Here is an 8,419-nt window from a genome sequence, read left to right on the forward strand (position 1 = left end):
GGACAGACTGGAGAAGTGGGCCTCTGAGAACCTCATGAGGTTCAATAAGGCCAAGTGTAAGATCCTGCACTTGGGTGGGGGCAATCCCCGTTTTCAGTACACGATGGGGATGATTTAGACTGGACATTAGGAAGAATTTCTTCCTCATGAGAGTGGTGAGACACTGGAAAACGTTGCCAGGGGAAGTTGTGGATGCCCCATCCCTGGAGGTGTTCAAGGTTAGGGTGGATGGGGCCTTGGGCAGCCTGCTTTAGTGGGATGTCCCTGCCCATTCCAGGGGGATTGGAACTAGATGATCTTTAAGGTCCCTTCCAACCCTAACTATTCTATGATTCTATTTTAGATGTCCAAACATGGTGGACCTAATCCATGAGGATTTACGCCATCAAAAGTAGTGTTTGGGATTAGTTGACAATCGGGGCACATCTGTACAATTTTATCGAGCTTGTTCATGTTTTATCTGAAACATTTTTCCGTAGGGCTGTACCACCTTGGTCATAGAAAGCATGTGACATATGTGCTCGTTGTAATGTATCTGGAATGATTACAGGGGCTGCCAGAGCAACAGCTTGCTGATTACCTTCAACCAAATATCCTGGTAAATTTGTATGAGAATGTACATGCATTCTAAAATAAGGTTCATGTCGATTGTCTAACAGATATTTCAATTCCTTTAAAAAAGCATATAACTGTCCATTGTCTGCATACTTTAAATAGGCATTATCCAAGTGTGAAACAATGCCAACAACATAGGCAGAATTGGTAACAATGTCTATGGGTTGTGAAAACAGCTTAAAACATCTAACAACTGCAGCCAATTCCACAATTTGAGATGATCCTGATACTTTACAAATGTCCGATTTCCACATGCCTTGTTTGGTCCTCTAAACAAACACTGTTTTCCCTGATCCATTTGTAAAAAGTGTCAACGCCTCCTTAAGAGGGGTATGACTGGATTTTGTGGTAGGAATTGGGCTCATACACTCAAAGAGACTCAAAAGGGGACCCAGAGGATAATGAATGCTGATTTGTCCTTTCAAGTCTGCTAATGCAATTTGTTTCATAAAGAATATTGCAAAAGCCAGTCTACTTATTGTTGAGTCATTGGAACATAGATGATAAAGGGATCCGTCCCATCCAATTCCAATAAACGATTGTGATCCTTTTGAATTAACATAGGTAACATTTCATGCTGAGTTGTTATTGTTTCAGAAAACTGATGTGGTAAAAATATCCATTCTAAAGGTCTAAATTTGTCAGACACATCTACCCATTGGGCTAAAACTCTAAACGGTTGGAATTTGGCTGAAATAATATATAATTCAATTGGGGTGTTTAAACATTTGCAAAATGTTTGTTTCTGACTAAGCTTTTTAGCGACCTTGTCCAATGCAACCAAAGAATCTTTGTCTAATTGCCTGGGAGAGGTTAAATCTGAATCTCCTTTTGACAACATAAACAAAGGATGTAATTCTTCCATATTGATGCCTAACAAGGGGCGTACCAAATTTATGGCTCCTAACAATTTTTGCACATCGTTCAATATCTTTACAGAATATAAAAGTTTAACTTGCTGTGGATGAATGGTTTGTTCTTGAATTTTCCACCCCAAATATTTCCATGGAGGGATTTTTGGATTTTTTTCAGGTGTGACACAAAGACCTACTTGGGTAACAGCTACTGTTGCAGCTGCTACAGCTTTAGCTGTCTGTTCTGGTGTTGAGGCTGCAACTAAAATATCCATATAATGATAAATCAGGGCTTGGGGATATAATTCGCAAACTGGTGATAAAGCTTTTGCTACAAACCACTGACAAATTGTTGGACTGTTACACATGCCTTGCGGCAATACAGTCCAGTGATACCGTTGGCTTGGTTCTGCCCTGTTAATAGAAGGAATAGAAAAAGCAAAACGGATCACATCCTTTGGATGTAATGGAATGGTAAAATACCAGTCTTTCAAATCTATAATGGTTAAGTCCCAGTTCTGAGGTAACATTTTCGGTGAGGGCATTCCTGGTTGCAATGGTCCCATAGGCTCAATAATCACATTCATTTTTCGCAAGTCCTGTAATAAACGGCATTTTCTGCTTTTCTTCTGTATTACAAACGCAGACGTGTTCCACGGGCTGGTAGTTGGTACAATGTGCCCAGCTTGTAATTGTTCTTGCACTAAAGCTTTAAGGTGGTGCAGTTTCATTGTTGCTAAGAGGCCACTGTTCCACCCAAATCGGCTCATCTGTAGTTCAAGTAAGAGGAAGGGTGGTCTGCACCGCAGTGGCCCTCACTAAAAATGGGTGCTCAAAGTCAGACCCCATTGTACTGCACAGTTTCTACCCCATAAGACAGTGGAGAGTGACAGAACGTATGGTATGATAGTTGCCCCATGACCTTCAGGTCCATATATGATTATGGAGTGTAAACTTTGTCGTGGGCTGGTCATTCCCCCCACCCCCGTCGGAGCAGTAAGTGGTTCAGTCAAAGGTCAATCTGTTAAAGGTCATTCTGTTAAAAACTGTTATGTCGGCTCTGCTGTCTATAATACCAGTAAAACATTGTTATTTGTTGCTCTGTGAGTGTCATACTTTGCAGGTTAATGTCGGTCATGATGTTTGCAGTTTCTGCGTCCATAGAATCATGGGTTGGTCAGTCGAGCCAAAGTTTCCTTCTCCCCGTATGTGATTTGCTGTGTGGGGTGCAATTGCTTGAAAATAAATCAACTGAGCAATTCTAGTGCCCTCTGGTATAAAGCAAGGAGGCATAGGCGTCCAAGTCAGTACTTGTATTGTTCCTGTAAAGTCGGCATTGATCAGTCCCAGTAAAACAAACAATCCTTTTGCTTTGTGACAGATGATCGTCCAATTAACAGTGCACTAAGTCTGTTTCCTAGGGGGCCCTTAATTGCCATAGGGATGAGCTGAACTGCGGTGTGACGGGTTTCTGCTCTTTAAAGGCAGTAAAACTTTGTGACAGTCTGCATTTGCATTTTCTAAGGCTAATTATTTAAGCAAAATTTCTCTAGCGGTCATATTGTCTACCTGCTTATTTAGAGCCTCCTTGTGACCACTGTTATTGTTTTCATGCCTTCTTGTTTCTGCCAGCGATGTTTATTCTTCTCAGGCCCATGGCTTGCTGGATATTAAGTATTCTGTACTCCTGCTCCAGAGGCTTAACAACACCGGTGGCCATCTCTTGCTCACCATCTCTTCCAACATATATATTCTAGAAATTCTTGCAAGAGGCAGCTGGCACCATTTGTTGTGGTGTGTTTTAATACATTTGGTCGAACCTGCATTACTATGTTCTTATTATATCAGCAAAATAAAATGTGCTGCACACTCCCAAACAGAAGTACTTTGCTAGAATTAATTTCCCATACTACAGTTCTGCTATAGATTGTACAGAGGGAGAATACAACTATTATAACAAAATGGTATTTGAAAAATTTAAATATTTTGATATTGAACCCCAAAACTCTTTGAATTCTTTAAATGTCATTCTTGCTAGAAATCCCAAAGCCCTCTCTGAATACTGAGCTACACAACATGATGGTATGAATCCCACTTATAAGGTGGCCAACAGAGATTCAGGAAAAAAATCAGGAGAATAGTGTGGATCCCTATTCCAAAATTATTTCAGAAATATTTAGCTGTGGAGGAACTTAAAAACTATTCCAAACTCTGTTATACATGTTGTCCAAACTCTTAAAAATATTTTGGAATTGATAAAAGTTCTGCTTCAGTTTTAGCAGAACAGTAATTTAGAAAGCCTTAATTCAGTGAACCACTGGAAATTACTTTGGGTTAAAGCTAATCTTTTTCTTCCTTTCCTTTTTCACAGATTACAGAAGCTCTGGGAAGAGGGACCCAAGAAATGTGGTTAATATTCAAGGATGAAGAAAGGCTGAGAGAGTTGTGGTTGTTCAGCCTGGTGAAGAGAAGGCTCTGGGGAGAATTTATTTTGGCCTTTCTGTACTTAAAGGGGGCTTCTAAGAAAGACAGAGAGAGACTTTTTACCAGAGCCTTGTACTGGGTTTACATGTCAAGGTTTGGGGATAGGGAGTGGGAGGCTGCAGGGGTGGCTTCTGTGAGAAGATGCCAGAAGCTGCCCCAATGTCCAACAGAGCCAACACCAGCCAGTTCCAAGATGGACCCACCGTGGCCAAAGCTGAGCCAATCAGCAATGTTGGTAGCACCTCTGTGATAGCATGTTTAGGAATAGGCAAAAACTGCTGTGCAACAGCAGATGAGGGAGAGGAGTGAGAATATGCAAGAGAAATAACTCCGTAGACACCAAGGTCAGTGAAGAAGGAGAGGGAGGAGGTGCACTAGGGGCTGGAGCAGAGATTCCCCTGCAGCCTGTGGTGAAGACCGTAGTGAGGGAGGTTGTCCCCATGCAGCCCATGGAGGTCGATGGTGGAGCAGATATCCATCCTGCAACCCATGGAGAATCCCATGCCAGAGCAGGTTGATGTGACCTGAAGGAAGCTGAGAACCCATGCTGGAGCAAGGCTCCTGGCAAGAACTGCAGCCCTGTGTGGAGGAGCCCATAGAGGAGCAGGTATTCTGGCAGGACCTGTGATAGCATGGGGGATCCATGCTGGAGCATTCCATTCCCAAAGGTCTGTACCCCATGGAAAGGGCCCATGCTGGAGCACTTTGTGAAGGGCTGTCCCCCGTGGGAGGGACTCAGTTTTTGCAGCAGGGGAAGAGTGTGAGGAGGACCAGGAAGAGCAAGCGGATGAGGCCCTCTAGACAGATAGGAGCATCCTCAAATTCACAAGCCCTGGTCCTTATGGGGGACTTCAAGCACCCTGATATCTGTTGGAGGGACAATACAGCAGGGTATAAGCAATCCAGGAGGTTCCTGGAGTACATCGATGATTACTTCCTTCTCCAAGTGACAGAAGAACCAATGAGGACAGGTGCTGTGCTGGACCTTGTTCTCACCAACAAGGGAGGGCTGGTTGGGAATGTGAAGCTCAAGGGAAATGTTGGTGTCACACCCTGAGGGAGACAGAGTAGGACTCTATATTAACATTTTGGAGGATTATCCCTCTATATTTTAATGAAGCCTGTTTGAGCCTTCCCCAGTAATCCCTGGGGGTGCTCATCCCATCTCTGCCTGTATTCCTGAATTGTTGCCCAGTTAACTCCAGTCTTAGCACACGCTTAGATTGCTTCTATTAAATTTCATATGTTGTTTTACCATTTACGTTATTAAAAATCCCAATGTGGATTATTCAATAGCCAGATCTTATATCCTTTTGTAAGATCTTTTCCCACTCATCTGCTTTAAACAACTCCCAAAAATTTCTAGGTATTCCACAATATGGGTTTTATATTTGAAGAAAGTTGCACATAGCATTGGGATATTGAATGACCAACAAAAATACAGGATTAATATTTGCAGTTTGCTACAGTGGGGGAACAGTAAATACAAGCAAAACAGCTGAGGCAAAGAGAAAGAAGAGGGGGAAAAAAACAGTTAAGCCAGCACCCTCCCTACACACAGCCACTTCGGGCTGCATTGCAGAGAGATAACACAGTGATAAGCATATAGAAGAGGGAGAAAGAGAGTGTGCTGCAGCTAAAGGTTTATACTTTTTAGATAAAAGGTGCATTTCTGTTAGTGAAAACTCTTTGAGGTGGCCACCATTTTTGTCTGAACTTGTTAAAACTTCCTAACATCATTTAATTTTGTTTTTCTTTAAAAGGCCTGCTGTACCATAATTTTTTTCCCAATAGCACAGCTAAAGGGCATCCCCTCTTTAATGTTGGGTCTATTTCTTATTTATGTGCACTGTGCACTGATCAGGCTGTATACCTTGATAAAGCTGAACAGGCCATAGTGAAGCACAGGGACTTGTCCCCTGCCTCCTGGGATGCCAGACTCAAATTGGCCCCCTTTTGGTCTCCTGCTCGCTACGCCAATTTTTCTGTCACACCCTGAGGGAGACAGAGTAGGACCCAGAACTGCATTCAAACATTTAGTTTATTACCTATAATGTTACAATTCTAAGTCAAGTTTATAAGTTTAGGTCTAGATGAATATTAACATTCTATAAGGGTTTGTGAGGGACTATACGACCTCTCCAGAGTTCAGTGATAAAGTCCTTTTAGATGTTTCCACCAGGTTGCTGCAGGTGAAGTTTTTGCAGACGCTCCAGTGCTCGGAGGAGTTGGATCCGTGATGTTATGTTGACGTCAGTGGGGGTCTCAGAGCAGCTGAGAGAGAGCTCCAATTATGACCCGCTCTTCTCATTCTCTTATAGTCCCTTCTGGAGTGATACCATCCAGGGTATCAGTCGGTCCAGCTCCTTATCTTTGGTCAGTGGTGCCGCTGGTAAGGGACACAATGGGTTGCTTTGGCACCCCTGCTGGTGCAACCTCCACTGCACCTCCATCAATGTGTAGGGATCCAAAAAACTCCAGGGTCGTACATCAAGCCATTTCCAACACACAAAACCCACGGTGTCCACATTCAGATGATGAGCAAAAGCAAACATGGGGGGGTGGGAAGCTGAGAAGTTCAAAGGACTTAGTTAATTGTAAATGTAAATCACACCATGTTTGGAAAAGGCATAGCTCACTGGAACTCATGCTGTTCATCAGGGATGGCCTTGAAGACCCTGAAAGTTGATAACAAGAGAGAGCTAGCTTGCAGAAGTTTACGGATAAGCAGGTATTGGAATGCAGAAAGCTGACTGCACCTGGTTCAGTAGTTTGAAAACAACCAGAGGGGGACTGCACCTGCTCACAGTTTGAGGAGAAAAAATTCATCCTGAGGAAGGCTGTTGACTTCATCCCTGAGACCCCGGCCCATGACCACCAGGAGGCACTGCACAGGTGCAAGACTGGAGCGAACCTTCCAGAACTATTTATAATACGAAGCAGGGAAAAGTTATGAATATGTAGTTGAGGAGATTGAAGATAACGGACTCCGAGTTCAAATCAAAGACCCTTTATTAATGAGAAGGCTAAGCTTATATATGTTTTCTTGACTGTCCACACGCTCAAGCTTACAATCTTATTGGTTAATTACTACTGTTCACGTGTCTATTCTAAACACTTAATTGGTTAACTGACTCTGCGCATATTTACATGCTTTTCTGCACTGTCATCATAACTTGTATTTTCTTAAGCCTTGTTTTCTTTCTTCTACTCCGGATGTGCTACCAATTCTTCTCATTTCTCCCTCCAACTCTCTCTTATCTCGCCGTTCAAGGTCCTTTAAAAACATTGTGGCCTCCAGCTTCTAAGAATGTTTCCACATGTAGTAGGTGCTTATAACTATGCGTGTCTTTACACTATAAGTAGCTGCTTGTTAAGTTATGCAGTGTGCAAGCTAGGAGGAGAATCTCCTTGCACCCCAGTGCTGGAAATAAACATATCTGCTTTATAAATAATTTTTGGGTTATAGGGTTTGAATTCCGCAGAACAATTTTGGCACCCCAGATGGGACACCCTCTCTGCCCGGCTGCAGGACCAATTGGGAGTGGAACATTCTAAGGCGTGCCCCAGACTGCTTCTCTGGAGAATCTCCCATCCCTACCTGATCGCTGCAGGGGGAGAGACAGCCCATCAGAGGGCGGACCAAGTATGTGATTTGGGGAATACCTGCAGGGGGAACAGAGGATGGACCGTATAAGCTGTGCAGAGACGTCTTATGCGAAAGGTGAGAATAGTGGAACTTGTCAAGACCCTATAAGTCGTTTTGTGCGAGGTAAGATAACTATACTGCTCATCCCTGGGAATCCTGGCCCACGACCACCAGGAGGCACTACGCAGGTGCAAGACTGGAGCGAACTTTCCAGAACTAATTATAATACGAAGCGGGAATGGTTATGAATATGTAGTAGGCGCTTATACCTATGCATGTCTTTACACTATAAGTAGCTGTCTGTTAAGTTATGCGGTGTGCAAGCTAGGAGGAGAACCCCCTTGCCCCCCAGCGCTGGAAATAAACATACGTGCTTTATAACTCATTTTTGGGTTATAGGGTTTGAATTCCGCAGAACACAAAAGTCATCCAAGTGCAACATATATTGGGTTTTATTCATACATCTTATTAATACTCCTCCTGGATCACATATGATTCTTTGTTCTGTGGCTATGGTGTAACTCTGCATACCTGCGTTTATATGCGGGAGGAGGTGACCGGGGCTGGTTTGGTCATCCTGATAAACAAGTAGCGGAGGAGACATAATGGCTAGCTCATCCTCCCTGACTCATCCTTGCTGCACACATGGGCTTTGATGTGGCTGCTGATGTGGAGTGGCCACCAGACCACTCTATCCCCTCCACCCCATGACTCAGGAAAGCAGTAGCCCTCTTCAGCAGCTTCAAGGGGAGTAATTTGTCAGTTGGCTGCAGTGACCATTAAATGGTGGAGTTCAAGATCCTTAAGGCAGCAAGAA

The sequence above is a fragment of the Cuculus canorus genome, chromosome W (assembly GCF_017976375.1).
Source record: "Cuculus canorus isolate bCucCan1 chromosome W, bCucCan1.pri, whole genome shotgun sequence".
NCBI classification, from domain to species: Eukaryota; Metazoa; Chordata; class Aves; order Cuculiformes; family Cuculidae; genus Cuculus; species Cuculus canorus.